Consider the following 16,742-nt stretch of genomic DNA (forward strand, 5'->3'; position numbering starts at 1 on the left):
CTCCTGCTTTCCATAGCACTGATTTATGAAGCCCTTATTGGGATTGACTTAATCTATCACAGGAATTGTTTTTCCTCTCAGAACCCAGGTCAGCAGATGTGATAAAGCACCTGTGTAAGAGGCTTTCTCTACTGCTGCTGCCAGAGGATGTGCTTTAGCACACTAGGTGTGAATTATTGCTTACATTTGGAGCTTAAGTAAGCCTGGGCAGGGAGAATAAATTACGAAAGTGAACTGTGGAGATGACAAACACGCAGAATACAGTGGCTCAAATTCTTGCTGAAAAGAAATTAATTGTTTTCTGACAGCAGAAAGCAGAAGATAAAGCTTGTGTTAGACTGTCCAAAGCAAATAACCCAGTACAGTTAAACACTGAGGCAGAGACCAGGTGCCTCTTCATGAAGACTGGTTTGTAATTATTCTTTCCTTTCCTACATTGTCAGATTGGTCTGAGAACAGTTGCTTCTGGATTTGTCCCGCTGCATTCCTTTGGTTAGTCTCCAAGCCACTCTGCCCAAGAGACATTATCAAAACTTGCTTATGTGAAAATTCAAGGACAAAATTTGGTCCTGCATTAGACTGCATTGTTTGGCCAAAGACTAAATGTGTGCACTTGAAATATTTTCAGGTGGTCCCCATATATTTTAATATTTCAAGATTCAGCAGCAAATTATTTTTTTTTCAAAATTCAATTGCCTACATAAATGTAACATCAATAAATGGTTTACACATTGTTTCTATCTATTTGCCTTCACACTGTACCCTTGGTAAGTAGAGGTTTGTATTCAGGGAGATATGAAAAGACAGAGACGTGAGAGAAGTTAACTTGTTGATAGTTCATCAGATTAATTAGAAATACTTGATCATTGAGATACAACCTACTTCTCTACGAAGTGCTGCTTCTAGTAAGGAAGACGAGTTACAGAGCAATCTTTCAACAGAAACATATTAAATACCATAATTGGTTTATCATGTTCTCAGTTTTACAATTTATAAACAAGATGGCATGCGTGACATTAATCTGCAAAACTGCCTTCAAAGAAGAACTTTTTTTAAAAGATGCAAAACACATTTGAGAATGCCTCGTCTCCCTATCAAGAGAGAGCTGTAGAGTTCTGGAGTTAAAGCACCATTACTTAGTGTTTGAGAGCTTTCGGTCAGCCACAAAAAAATGAAAATCAAAATCTAACAGTTTGAAATGTGTCTGAGTAAGGAATGGGAAACAAACTGCTGCCAGTTCATCTGAAATGACACATCACAATGAATCAATTCCAGACTTTGTGGGGGGAGAAGTTTTGCATTACCTTCCTCTGACACCTTTGGCCCTGTATCAATTCAGGCAATAGTAACAATTTCCATTCACTGAGAAGAATATCACAGATGTCAAGTTCTTCCTCTAATTCTTCCTCCATTCAATTCAACTTCTATGGAATGACAGCCAGCAGTTCTGGAATCAAATATAGCCTGAAAAAAACACCTTTTGCAATTTTATGCAATGTATCTCTATCCATAATGATTTCACTTAAGACTCTGGAGAAGATTTCCTATTTACTACCTCTCCCTCATTAGGCTTATATAAATTGATACACAACTATATATTATTTTCTGTGTGGCCAAAGCACATGAAAATATGATAAGAGCAGTAAGGAAACATTAAACCTTTGGTATGTTGTAGAGAAACAACCAAAGAGAGGTGGATTTGGTAGCTAAAAGCCTTGGGCAAAGTGAGATCCATTAATAGCTTCAGTTCCTTTGTTTGGAAGGAACATAACGGGCTTGAATGCAATTCAAAGATATCTGATCTTTTTCTTACCCATTAAAAAAACAGATGAGTTAACTGGTGACTTACATATGATTTCACAGCTTATCACACTCAAGGGGTAACAGGATTTCTAAAAGTTTAAAACCTCAACTTAGCTAATTCGTTTTCCAAATACACACATTATTTTTAAGAAGCTGGTGCTAAGTCAAATAGTTTTAGAAGAAGGTTTCAGAAGTCCCAAAGTGAGCATCTAAACATGACACCACCAGTGGTGGATCTTTTTCTTGTTTTATTTTGGAATATCCTGAACTTTATTTGATGTGTTCTGTAGTCCTGCTATAGCTCAGTGTTTTGGCATGGTTGAGCATAGGACATGTATCAGTGATGTATGTTCTAAGAGCTGGTACTTTCTTGAGATAGAGCTCTTTTTCCCTCCACTGACAGATCTTTAAATCAATACAGTACTTCCATCAAGATGGAAGAGAAAGCAGAAGAAAATCTGCTAGCATCTGTACTAGGCTATACAGATTTATCAAAAGAAATACAGTGTGCCAACAAGGAAAGAGAAGAAAGTAGCATTAAAAAAAACCAAAAACCAAACCCTAAAAAACAAAGCAAAACAAAACAAAACAAAAAACCAAAAAACCAAACCAACCAACAAAAAAAACCCCAAACCAACAAAAAAACCCCAACCACCAAAAAAATCCCTCATAATTCTTTGTATTCTTAACTCATTTCTGGAAGGACCACAGGAAATGCCCATTATACTGTACAAGTCGATTTAATTTTGTTCATTTGATTATGATGATATTTTGCTCAGAAGGTTCAAAGGAATTTAGGAATCTGCATCAGCTCACTGAAAATACACAAAAAGGCAGGCAATGCTTTTCAAAATAAAAACTCCATCAAATCACCCACACCTCTGAAGCTGCTCCTCTGCCCAAGGAGTTCAAAGCCCTTGGTAGTGGACAAAAGGATTTACTGGTAGGAAGTCTGTGTTCTCCATAATATACAGAAGATTAGACTAAGTGAAACCTCACCTTTCCAACTAAGAAAGAAGACTTTGGCTCTTTGAGGAAACAAAGTGAATCCAGGCTTAGCCAGACATGAGAGTGTTTGTAATCAGTGAGGCCTCACAGACCAGGAAGGGAAATACAAAGACTGAGGCTTGCAGGAAGGTGCGTGTGTATCCCTGTTTGCTTTTAGCTCTCTTTCCTGCATGCTGCCTATGTACAAACAATTAACTAACAGAGTCTTTTGAGGACAGCATTTGATAACAGTCCTTTCATTTGCCTGGGTGCAGCTTCTAGAGCAAAGTCTCTTACAGAAAGCTACAACTCAAAAATTCTTCTGCATAAAAATGCAGTGAACTCCCTATCTGAGAATTGCAAATGATGCTCTAAAGTCTGTGGGAGCAGATGCCCTTTTTGCAAAGATATTCTTGAGAAAAGCTGAAAAGAGCTGGTCTAGCTAAACCTGTTGCTATGTCGTTGTTAAAATATGTGGAATTCCTCCTTTCACTGTTGCTTAAATCTGGTCTAGATAGCACAGTAAGGCTATCAAAAAATTTATGTATACTTGGTTAGGTTTCACAGTTCACCATCAGAAGCAATAGAAACAAAGACACCTCTTAAATGGAGAAGTTATTCTATGTACACCTACCCTGTGCAGTAGAGGCTGGCTGACCTTACAAAGTACTTAGGACTCTATCCACCACATTAGTGCTCTGGCACTTCATGACACAGAACCAAGTAGGCTGCCAATCTGAACGCAGCTGCTCACTGACCTACTCAACAAAAAGGTCATTCATCCTCCTCAAATCATGTTCATTTACACATCTGGATCACTCTGCTATTTATCAGGAGTTAGTCATGTACATGCAGCTGACTTATCATACATTAATTAGAGGAGCACTTCATAAGTTTCATGACTTTGATTCCTAACTTCTGCAAACTTTCCAAAGTACCTGTGGGTTTTTTCCACGTGTTCTTTCATACGTTGGAAGATCTCTTGGATTTGAAAATATCTAATAAAAATATTTCAGGGAAACATACAGCTTTATTTTGTGTAAGAGACTTCTTAAATAAAAAAGATCTTTCAACCTTAAAAAATCTTGCACTTTGTGTACAGATCCTTCACATTCATTGCTCTATTCTGCTTTCATGGTTTTGGGCTATATTGTACTAGTGGTCCTCCCTGCAGAGATTTGCAAAAGCACACCATGATCCCACATTTGACCATTTCATTTCACTACTTCACTCCTAAGGACTCCTCTGTGTCTGATAAAATTTATTCTTTTTATGTAGTTGTAGATTTAACACAGATTTTTTAATTCCTCCTGTAAATGTTCATTTTTCTGTACCATTCACAAAGACTTCTAAAAGTTCTCAAAAAATATTGCCAATTGAAAGCTTATGCTATAAGCATGAATTTCAACACATTTTATCTAGCACTGTCTTATTATCTGAAATAGCCATTTGATCTGCCAGAAATGTCTTGATGTCTCTGTAAAATAATTCAGAGTTTCAAATCATATTCTTTACTCCTTTTATAAGCAGCTAGAATTCAACTAGATTTAAATGTACACATTCACTTTTCTAAAACCTTCCAAACAACCCAACTTATCTTTCAAGTGTTTAAAAGTGCAGACTGGAATACGTATAAGAGCATATATATTGTCATTCAGAAATGGAAAATATACTTCTTTCTCATACTCACAAGAAAATAATCATGTTCTTTAAGTGAAGAAAAATGATTTAATGATAGTCCCAGCCACCTTTGCTTGCATCAAGCAGTGCCCAGTCTTGAGCTGAGATCTCTAAATAATTACATGGAAATGATTGTTATTATTAGCCTTGGTTGATTTGCCTTTGCAGATCTGGTTACACTTGTATCATGCAAAATCAACATTTCCATTTTTATATTCAGTGTTCTCTCTGCCTTCAAATGTTTTCTTGTGAATTGGGTATTTTTGTTCCACTTAAACACTTCAAATATCTTCACAGACTATGTATTTATTTATCTGAAGGTGAATTTTCTTCTAAGACTGCTTTGCTTTCCTGAATAATTTTCTCTTTTTTTCCTATAAAGTAGAACAATATTAATCCAGACAAGAGAATCAATTCCATTGCTACACAGAAGTGTTGTTGTTATAAAAGAGGCAATAAAGTTTGGTGTGGTGTCTAAGTGCATTTCACATTCCATTTAATAGACATGAGCTATGGGTATACAATTTAAGAAAGTGCTACTCTGGTCTGAACTGAACCTGGAAGCCAGTCTCAAAGTGTTCAGCAAGCTAAACCCAAGACCAATTTCAGGTTTCATTGACTGTCTTTATTGAAACCATCTTCCCTGCATAAAGTACATCATATGAAGATATCTATTTGGTTACTTACTATCAATATACACCACAATAATTTCCCAGGTCAAAGCATTTTAAAAAGCCCTTTAAAAATCCCTCAGTGTTCATTCTAATTGGCCCAACAGAACCAAAATGGTCTAATCAAATGGCAGAAGGCTCAGCATGGATCTTTTTGCAGGATCCAGATTACACAAAATAACACACACCCTCACAAAAGGCTCATGTGCCCTCAAACAATCTGGCTTTCTCACAGAAACACTGGGAAGAGCTGTAAGTAGGACAAAAATAGACAGACATAGATGTTATAACTATCACTTCCTTCTAAAGTTCTCTGAAATTATCTTCCCACACACAACAGTCCTAAAAAGTGTGATTATGCATTCCATCAATTATTATCTGACTGTCAAAACACCCTTTTACCTCAACAGTAAGCTACAGTCACCTCTGTAAAACCAGAGTTCAGCCCCACAGGCGGTGCTTAGTGTACATCATGGACAATGGTGATATTGTATCCTCAGAAATCATTTTAGCCACATTATTGTAGTAAAAAGCGAACAGAAAATATTTTGTAATGCTTCATGCTTATCTCCTGCTGTGTTTGTTGCTGTTTGATTTCATAATTAGTCTTCCAACCTCAGAGAGATTGTTACCCTCCAAAAGGTTGAGCAATGAGCAATATAAATGGCACAAAATAAATACTACAGCAGAAGGACATAAAAGTAGTCCTTGTGATAGGACTACTGGAAGGGGTTTTAGATTTTACTAGAATGGGCTTATCTTACTTGGTGTTTTTCATTAGTTACTTTAGAGGCTGTTGTGAAAATTTGTTTACTGTAGCCAACCTGTCATCAATAGATGTGAGCATCTCCCCTCCTATAACAAGCCTCAAACTTTCAAGAGTTTAGGTTTATAATTATATGCACAACATTAATGTTTTACAGATCTGTCAGCACCAAATATTTAACAGCAATGTCTATCAGACACTATAGTTTTATGAAAGCAATTAGTATTTGTACAACGGTACTACTCATGGTACTACTACTATGAAAATATTTCTGAGAAGCTTTTGTGAATGGTTATGAATTACCAAACATAACACTGCTCAAATACAGGAAGCAAGTCCAGTAGCAAAACAATCCTGCAGCGTTAACTTTACTAGGTAGGAATTTCAAACATAAAAAAATTCAGACATCTTTTAAAGGTTTATGATTCAACCTCCTTCAACAAAACACCTGAAAAGAGAGCTGTCCCACCTTCTTAAGCCAGTTAAGGAAACTGGGGTTTCCATGAAAACAAGTCTTGATTTCAACTGTGATGAGACACATTACTTGTAATGGCAGCATAGCACTCTGGTAACAGTCCAGGTGTCCTTGGAGTCCCTGCTGATGAATATGCTGCCAGGAAGGACCCAGGTATCCTTAGCAGAGAAAGCCCACAAAGAACTGCCCTTCCCAAACAGAGGACATACTGATCTTCAAACAGAGTCCAGATCACATTTCATTAGCTCTTCAGCATTCTCAGTGTATGCACTTGCTTCTCACATTTTCATTGTCAAAAACAAAAATGTTTTCTGTAATTTTTTTAATAGTCAAGTAAAACTAATTTAGAGAGCCCTACACATCACTATTTTATGACTAAAATGTTCATGATAGAAAGTGTTGGACTCGCTGATTTGTTAAGGTTTTTTGAAATAGAGGATACTGTCAGGTTTTCACTCAATACATATGAGAGAAGACTTGTGTGAATCAGGACTGAATATCACCTCCCCATCTGACCCTCCCCAGCAATAAATCCTCTGCTCTGTAGGAAAGGCTACTCAGGGCTGGCCCGAGACTGACTGTGTGCAAATACCAGGTGATGCTTGGACATGAGCAAGGCCCAGCACACACAGCTCTTTGCAAGATGGGAGCTTACGTTCATGTGACAATTCCTGCAAGTCCTTGTCTTGACTGGCACATCCAGAGATGACTTATTACTGAAGTTAAAAAACACACAGCTGTAGTCTCAATAATCTCTACTTTGAGAGAACTTGAGCTCAAATACTGAGAACAGTTCCCCAGTCTGAATACTCTATTTTCTCTTCACCCTCTATTTTTTTTCTCAGCTATTTTTTTTGCAGATTTCCAAAGGAGCAGCAAGAAGCTGCATCAGTTCAGATGTATTTTCTTACAAAAGTCTGATTTGTCTGTTTGATGTGGCAATGTACTCTGAGCTGAATTTCTCTTGCTGCTTACCTTATTTAAATGTATCAACATAACTGCTTCTCATCTACATTTATAAAGCAACAGAAAATAATGGTGTAGCTCTCCCACTGAATAAACTAAATAATAGCATGGATAAAAATATAGATGGCAGATGAATTAGAGACTGTGTGAACCCCTTCATTCTAAGGGAATATTCACCTGATGAGCCACACCACTTCCTTCCAAGGAAAACCCCACAAGGGACAACAACAGACAAGGAGATCATGCAAACAGATACTGCTCCTGGCAGACATTTCTCTCCACTCTCCTCTCTCTGGAATGGGAATGAAACAGCTATAAATTTTAGAAGATTTAGAAATTTACAGTTTGAAAACTTTTTTTAACAAATAAGGTAAATAATTTTTGCTCAAGTGAATAACAAGTAATTCCTTTTAGTCTTTTTTTCTGTACCTATTTAAATATTTGCAGTTCTGGTGTACTACTCCTGTTCCTTCTTTCTCTGTTCTCCTATTTCTCTCTTAAACCCTTTCTTTTCTCCTTTGGCACAACAAAATATGGAACAGTATCAGCAATTCAATGATATCTTCTTAACTGAATATTCTGGCTTAATATTAAAATACTCATTTAAATAATTTGCAAATTTTTCAGAATGGCAATAGATGATCTGAAGACTTAAAATCACAAGGTTCATACTGAGCTCCACTGTACAGTTCTTTTCAAGGTATGAGGTTTGGCAGATTTAACCACAGGCTTCACGGGAAGCAGCATTTGCTTGAATATTTATTGAAGGCTTTGGTTCAGACCTATTGGATGCCCTATTTAAAACACTTATCTCCTGGTCTGTGCTCTGCTAGCATCTGCATTAAAACAGAAAATGAGAAACAGCTCCCCACACACAGGAATGTGCTGGAACATCATCACTTCTGAATTATTCCCAGTTAAACTAGGTGCATGTCATGAAAACTCCCTATATTCTAGAATTAATTTTGGCAGGTGTGTTGTTTGATCCTTAATAACAAAGCTGAACTACAGGAGGAAAAAATGTGGACACTTATTACATGAGAATATCTTGCTGATGTAAAAAAGCAGTTTTATCACATCCTACACAGAAGGAAGCCTAGTGAATCCTGCTACCTTCTGTAAAAACCTCTGATTACGTAGGATTCGTATTTTACCTGTCATTCTATCCCTTAACTTGCTCTTGAGAAATGCTGTCACAATGCTGCCTGTTGCTGTGAGAACCAGCTATGGCACATAGGACACTAATCCCTCCTATCTGCCATTTATTATCTCTGGATTTCAATCCTGAGTGGAGCCATTGTTGCAGAAAGGCACTCTTCCCACATGGAAGAGCTGCAGAACTTCAGGAAAGCTCCAGCTTAGCCTGGTGTCCCTGAGGGCAGCCTGAAGCACCTCAGTGTGGCTCTGCACCCCTAGGCTGCCCTGCAGGGCCTGACCAGAGCCCTGACGCTCCCTAGGCTGAGCTACCATCCCTTGGGGACACTGCTTTGGCCATGTGCTCTCAGCAGGTGCCAGAGACCCAGCAGTAAAGCACTGGCTGATCATCGTGTCCTGCCCTTTGTCACGTGAGACATTTTGTTATGGTTCTCACCTCTGCTGTGGGGTGTATCCTCCTTAGGTCCTTCAAGTATAGAAAACTCCTTACTTTTATCTTTAAAAATAAATTAGTAATAATAAAAAGAGAAAAACAAAGAAAACAGTTTACAAAAAGTTCATGCTCAGAATTGTATTTTCTTTCCCAAATATAAAATACCACAATCTGGGAAGTAAAATTAAACCATCAGGCTCAACTAAATGCCACAACTGCATTTGAAGTGCATTGTTACATAACTTCATTCATGCTCCTTTGGCCATTTATATGCACAGCGCAAGTGAACAAATGTCAGGAATTCTTTAGGGAACTAATCAATGCTGCTGCATAATCTTTGTTTCAGTTGAGATGAATCATCCTTCCATTTCCTCCCCTTCTATTGTAGATACCTACTCTCACTTTGGAAGGGATTTCTTCTCAAACCTTTTGAAGAAAAGCCTCACATCAAATGGGCTTTCTCAAGTTCTGAGGAGTTCTACCTATTACTGAAAATTCAGAATTCGAAATTGCTTATCCAAGTGTTAACCAAATTCACTGACCAACCTTCTCTTTTCTCTCAGAATCATTCCCTTTTATTCCTGTTTTTTCTATCAGAATCATTCCTATCAGAATTCCATTATTGTATCAAAGGGATGTGAAAACAGAGCTCTTGCAATCTCTCTCTCACACACCTTTGCAGTAGAACTGCAGATGGCTCTGATTCAACCCCTGCTCAAATAATAAAAGGTAAATTGCAATATCCACATAACTCCACAGGAGCAGAAAGTGGCAGTTTTATTTCTTCATCTACAAACCTGCTGGTATAATTTCACATGCACACTGATAATTAGGTAATCCTTTTGGTTTACATCTTTCACAGCTCTTTGTTGTTTCATTATTTTCATTGAAAACAACCGGTAATCTCCATCAATGAAAACTGTGCTTTTTATTATCATTATTTTCTGTCCAAGAGGTTTGTTAAGATATTATGTGAATTATTTAAAAGGCCCATATAAGCCAAATATATTGATATTAAAATAAAAGCAAGACTTTTTGCTTGCAGATAATAAAGTATTGAATATTAGTCAATTTACTGAAAGGCTTAGCATGTATGGCAGCCCAAATCAGAAAAGAGAATGAAAATAAACTGTATTATATTGCTTGTGAGGAGTGACAGAGTTCAAAAACACTTTTACATGACTGCTGTTAAAAAAAAATAGATTAAAGAAGATTTGGTCAATTAACCTCTGTAGCATTTTGAGTCTAGTTCTAGCAGAGACACAAATGTAAGGGCAAACAGAGAAGGCCACAATAAGGGAATCCACTTAGAAGATCATGAACTCCATTGGCCAGGGGAAGAAGTAAGCCCTTACTGTGACTAAACACTCTTAAATTGCTGTTGCTCCTGCCATGATGGAACAACAGTGAAAATTCACATTAAAAATACACTGTTTTACTAAATGATATGCACTTCCACATGCAACTCTTAAGGCAGATTCTATACTTTTATGCAGAGGTTTCTATTTAAATTCAGAATGCTACACTTTATTTTAACATATCAAAATCCTGAACTATCTATTGGCAGAGAGCTTAAAGGGCTATTATAAAAGATAATCCAAATTGAACATGCATATATATATATATACATACACATATATATTTATGTAGGTATGCAGACAGTCCAGATGTAAAATTCTGCCTCCCAGCTAATAACCATGACACTACTCAAAAGTTTTAATCCCAGGAAGATGTGAGATGTCTGCTGGGAGCTGGCTTTAAAAGAGAGGTGAGTGTGCACATGCCAGTGGGGCAAGCTCAGCTAAAGCATGTGAAGAGGAGGGAGAGGGATTCTAAGGGACAGGTAACCTCCTGGCATCACTCCCTATCTCAGTCACTACCTAATGGGGCAGAGAATCATCTGCACTAATGCTACAGAGAATTTCCTCTGAGGAGTCTGAATGAACACTGCAGGGAGCTGCCTGATCCACCTAGATACCCCCTCTCTCCTGGGAAGGAGGAGAGAGGCAGCAGCACTGCAATGCCCAAGGACACACACAACAGAGGAGGGCCTTTACAAGCAGGTGTGAGGATCCTGCAGTCTCACTGGGGCTATAGCTTTAAGACTCTGAATTAGGATTGTTAATTTGCATTAAATACTAAACTCACTGTTATTTGCTCCTCCTCACAGCCCACTGTTTTATAAGCTTTACTCACATGTTAACTGCAGACAGACTCTGAGTGTAGGAGTAGAATGTACGGCAAGGAGCTCCTCACTGGGAGCTGCTCTCAGCAGGTACGAATAGGAACAGCAGACACAGGCAGCAGAACCAGACCCATGTGCTTTGTGTACCTATTTCTGGCCTGTCCTACTGAGAACATTAACATGACGTTTTTCTTTCTGAAAAGTGAGAATACCACTTCTTTTGGAACTTTCTTTTCTCTTACTGATCACATTATTACTCCAGGCCAGTGTCTGCTGAAATCTTAAAAAATCTTCGCATTGCAGTTCCACAGAAGAATATAAACTTGCTTATGAAAATAAATATACCTAAGGATTCTGTATACTTGCTTTCGTCCCTGCTTAATCAATGATTCTTTTTGTTGCTTTCCCAAATGAGATCTCTATACAACATATGTGAAAGTATTATTTTTGCTTTGCTCATACCAGCTAAAAACCAAATGCATCTGTCTCTGACTTTTGTTCAGTATCCTCCTTCCACTAAGATGTGTTGTAAAAAAAAATATTTTTTGCTAGTGTTTCCAGAATCTCATTCTCTAGATATGTAAGGGGGAGCCACAATGAACATAGCTTAAGTGCAAAAAACTTGGTGTACAAAACTGCCATGTTCCTGCTAGATACATCCTCAGAGTAAAACTCCTCTGGCACAAAGCTTGTACAGCAGCCCTGCTTTATCCCTTCCAGATCTCTGGGCAGGAACAGCAAGTTCCATGGGTGGATGATCTGTTTTCCAACTTTCCGAGTCTCTAGCTCAAAATGCAATTTGTGAGCAAACTCCTCTATTTTGAGGATCCATAGAACCACGGGAGCGGGATAGGCCAGTTCCCATTTTAACTCGGCAGTCTGCCACCATGGAAACCTGTAACACCCTAGAATTACTGAGTTATCAGCTACATGTTGGGTAAACTTCCAACAGGTAGCTGTTTTTTTCCAGCTCAGCTTCTTTCACTGTTCAGTTGAACACTTCTTTCTCCCTTTTCCACTTTGGCAAACTGTATGAAACCTTTCAGGGAGTTCACGGTCAATAAAACCCCCCAGTGGTCACACAGCAGACATAAGCACATCTCCTACTGACCAGCTCTCCTTTGACCAGGGAAAAGGGCTCAAACACAGGGACACAGCACAGAGAGCGGCAGGAGTCAGGGAAGATCGCCCACAAGCAATGCTGTCTATATGATGAACTTGAAATTTCCCTGGTTTATCTTCTTTCCAACTTCAGATTACCTCCACTGTATACTATGAGAGCCTTTAATTACTTTGTGTAAGGCAGGCTTTTGTTCCTCTTTCTCTGGGATGGAGAAGGGGAAGAAGAGTTATCTTTTCAGGAATAATACTTATTTCACAAATATATTAAACTACTAACTGTGAAATTGCTTGAAAAAAATGCATCTTGTTGTGTCACTTAGGAATCATCCTTCTGGTGTGAAAGAAAAGAGAAGAGTGGGTAGGGTATTGGAGACACCATCTCTAGAAAATGCTTCTACAAAATGTATTTTCTTTACTGGAGGAGAGGACTGCAAGAATTCTGTTCTGCAAAAATCTGCCTGAAGCAGAATTTCTCTGCTACAGGAAGGTCACAAATGTAGACATGAATAATCAGTAAAAGTTCTGCAGGAAGAAAGGGAGATGTCATTTCCAGAAAAGCATTATTGCTTAGTTTGACAAGTGAAATCCTTCCTGCATGGTCCTTTGGAAGAGGCTGGCTGTTGAGAATATCTAATCCCTAAATCACACCTACTCCAACCTGCCCTGACCCTTTGCAAGGATTGTTAAGGGTCTCCATGCTCAGAAAGGGAAGGGAGGGGATGGGAAGACAGAGGACAGGGCATGGTGCTGGACACAAGGAAGGGCAGCAGCAGAGAGAGAAGAGGGTATAATATTTGGTCCTGTGTTTTCAAATGGCCGTAGACCTGCCTGGGCCTTTCTGAGGGAAAAATTTTGATGGCAGAGAAAAAAAATGTAAATGGTTTACTTTGCCTCCAAAATTGATCCAGATTTCAGCAATTTTTCAGATTTCCAGGAAGTACTTTGTCTTTTCATTAGATGCAAAAAAGCTAAGCTTAGTGTTATCAAGATGTAGCAAAATGGGGACATCAGCTGTTTCTCCTTTTCTCCCAAAAATACCCACTCACAGTAATTTCTAAATTCTGAAAAATTTTGTGACAGCAATGGTACAGTATAAATTTACATGTGCACAGAAACACCCATTGTGTGTGGGTAGAGAGACCATGCAAGCATCTGATGCTCATCTCACAGTTGAAAACTAGAATATCATAAAACTAATATTACTAAGATGCCAGATAGTGCAATAGAAGAAAGTATCTCATGAGAAAGGGAAAAAAGCTCTGGTAGAAGGAGCCAGACACGGAAGGAGCCAGGAGAAGAACAACTGTGCTTCTTCCTGTTCTGAGAGCTCAATGACATGGTGCCAAGCTCTGGTGACTCATGGCCCAGGACTGTTTGAGAACAGATGCAATATAGCATGTTCCTTTCTGAAATTAAGGAAGCTAAGGGAAAAGGAAAGCAAAAGGAAATGAAGCTCCAATCAGCTCCAATCAGTACTTCCTGACCTGCACTTTCTCCACAGTGCTTGATCTTTGAAGTCTACAGACAGAGCTCTACTGATTTCAAAAGGATTTGATTCAGAGCTTAAGGAGAAGGAAAAAATGTGTGGCATGGTGCAGAGCTCACTGGCATCACAGCTCTGTGGGAATGCAAAGAGCTTTGCCCGGAGCTACATGTGCTTATCAAATGTTCTCCTTCCTTGGATTGCCCTTGAGACATGTTCTATCCAGCAGGACCCATGAAAAGATTTAAAATATGGTTTAATTTACACATATTTGACAGGGAATATAAATGTTCTTCCCAAAGATCTGGGAGTCAAGCAGTGCTTTTCCTCCCCCTATCTGGAATAAAAGAGTATTTCCTTTTTATCTTGGCAAAAATGTTCCTTCAAGAATATTTTATTAACTCTGCATATTACTTGAAAATTTTGTGTTGTCTTTTTTGTTTTACAAACACAGTTATTACAATCAAGATTTCTTTCTTCTTTTAAGATTGGTCTTGCTGTGCAACAACTATTGCCAGTATCTCCACAACTCATGTTCATTTCACTGTTTCATAGTTGGGAAGCATTTGATTTTTTCTTCTAATAGCAATTTACTCTGAGATTAAAATGTCCATCGAAATCTCTGCAACTAAAGTCATTATGAAGTTCCCAACAGTTATGTGGTTTGCAATCAAATGAATTTTCACAAAAGAGAAAAAAAAAAAAAAATCTCAAAGTACAGTAATTTCGCCCTTATAAGCTGCACCATTTTGACTAAAGTTTTGGTGCAAACCCGGAAGTGCAGCTAGTAATCCGGAGTGGCTAATTTATTAACAAAAATGTGAGATCTGCCCTTACCTTGTACCGCCCCAGTCCTGACCCGAGCAAAAATGGTTTGAAATCGATGGTTTCCCATTGTTCCAGTGATGAATCAATCAGAGAACAGCTTCTTGCCTGCCTGTGGATGACGGCGTTACTGAGGGACAGGGGGTGTTATCGGGGTGAGTTTCCTCGGCGAGTTACCTCGGCATGGCTGCGGAGAGGAGACTAGAGTATGACACTGAGTTTAAATTAAAAGCAATTGACTATGCAAAAGAACATGGGAATACACCTGCAGCTAGAGAATTCAGCATTAATGAATGCATGTTAGGCAGATGGAGACAGCAGGAAGACGAACTTCGTCCTACAAGAAAGACAAAGAAGAATTTCCGTGGCCATAAAGCAAGATGGCCAGGGCTGGAAGACAGACTACCACTGGATTTCTGAGTAAAGGGTAGCTGGCCGAAGCTTATCTACTGTCGCTATTCGGATACAAGTCAAAGCAATTGCAAATTAATTGCATATAGGAGAATTTAAAGCAGGAGTGTCTTGGTGTTTCCGTTTCATGAAATGACGGCAGCTCTCTATCCGTACAAGGACCACAGTGTCTCAGCAGTTGCCGGCGGACTACGAGGAAAAGTTAGCCACCTTCCAGAGTTACTGCAAAAGCAAGATCTCTGAAAAAAATATACAGCCACATTGTATAATCAACAAGGAGGAAGTCCCCCTGACATTCGATATGCCGCTGACGCGAACCATGGAGCAAACCAGAACATCAACAGTACTGATAAAAACCACAGGGAACAAAAAGACGTCGTTTACAGTCGTCCTCGGCGTTTCGTCAGATGGGTAGAAATTATGCCCAATGGTGATTTTTAAAAGAAAAAACGCTCCCTAAAGACAAATTTCCAAAGGGAATAAATGTTGCCGTGAATCCAAAAGGCTGGATGGATGAACAGGTAATGAAGACTTGGCCAAGGAAAGTTTATGCTCGCAGACCGGGTGGATTCTTTCATCTGCTGCTGGGACTGCTGATCTTCGATTCCATGTGTGCACACAAAACTGATAGCATGAAAGCCATGGTGAAAAAGATTAACTCGGAGCTTGCTGTGATACCGGGTGGTTTGACCAAAGAAGTACAACCTCTGGACATAGGCATTATTCGTTCCTTCAAGGCTAAACTGCGACTTCTGTGGGAAAACTGGATGGTGGAAGGCAGCATTCCTACATCAAGACCGGGAGGCTGCGCTGAGCAATTTACACTATTGTCTGCCAATGGATACTAGATGCCTGGGGTAAAGTAACTGCCACAACTATCATCCGAGGGCTCACCAAAGCCAACATCATTCCTGGACTGACCAGCAATGCCATCGAGAGTACCGAAATGGATGACTCTGACGGTGAAGATACGGGCAATGTGGGTTCGGGTTTGCTGGATGACCCCCATAGCCCAACTGCTGATTTCTGATACGAAGGACAAAGAGTTCAAGGTTTCATGGAAGATGAAGCCGCTGATGAAGCGGCTGATGAATGAAAAATGAAGTTGTTTAAAAGTTTGATAAAAGTGTGTGATATTTCTCTGTATTTTTTAAAGTGTTTTCAGACTTGTGCAGTTGCGCAACTGGCTGTCCTTGTGCGGCTGCGCAGCTGGTCGTGCTCGCGCGGATGAGCGGGGGGGCTGGGCTGAGCTGTGCTCTCACGGATGAGGGGGGTGGCCGTGCTCGCGCAGATGAGGGAGGTGGCCGTGCTCGTGTGGAGGAGTGGCCATGCCAGTGCAGAGGAGTGGCCGGCCATGCTCGCACGGAGGAGTGGCCGCGAAGATCCGTGCTGCATGCAATGAAGTAACTAATTAGTAGTGGAATCCCACGATTGTGGGGTTTACTGGGAGGTGCTCAATTTGCAAACATTTTTCACAGATTGGCGTAGCCTTTAAATGCAGCCCCAAGTGCCCTCCCCTTGCCGCGGGCCTCTGCACTCCCGCCCACCCCTGGCACCAGCTGGCACGGCTCACGGCTCCTGGCTACCACCACGCAGCCATGGGTCCAGGCTTTCCCTGCCCGGCGGCTGCACTCCCGCCCAGTGCTGGCTGGTGCAGCTCGGCTTGCGGCTCGGCCGCCACGGCCGCTGGCAGCTCCTCCTCCCACGCCCGGGCTGCGGCCGCCTGTGGCTCCTTCTTCCCCCCGCGCTCGGGCTGCAGCCACTTGCAGCTCCTTCTTCC

This window comes from Catharus ustulatus, chromosome 8, assembly GCF_009819885.2.
Source record: "Catharus ustulatus isolate bCatUst1 chromosome 8, bCatUst1.pri.v2, whole genome shotgun sequence".
In the NCBI taxonomy this organism is placed as follows: Eukaryota; Metazoa; Chordata; class Aves; order Passeriformes; family Turdidae; genus Catharus; species Catharus ustulatus.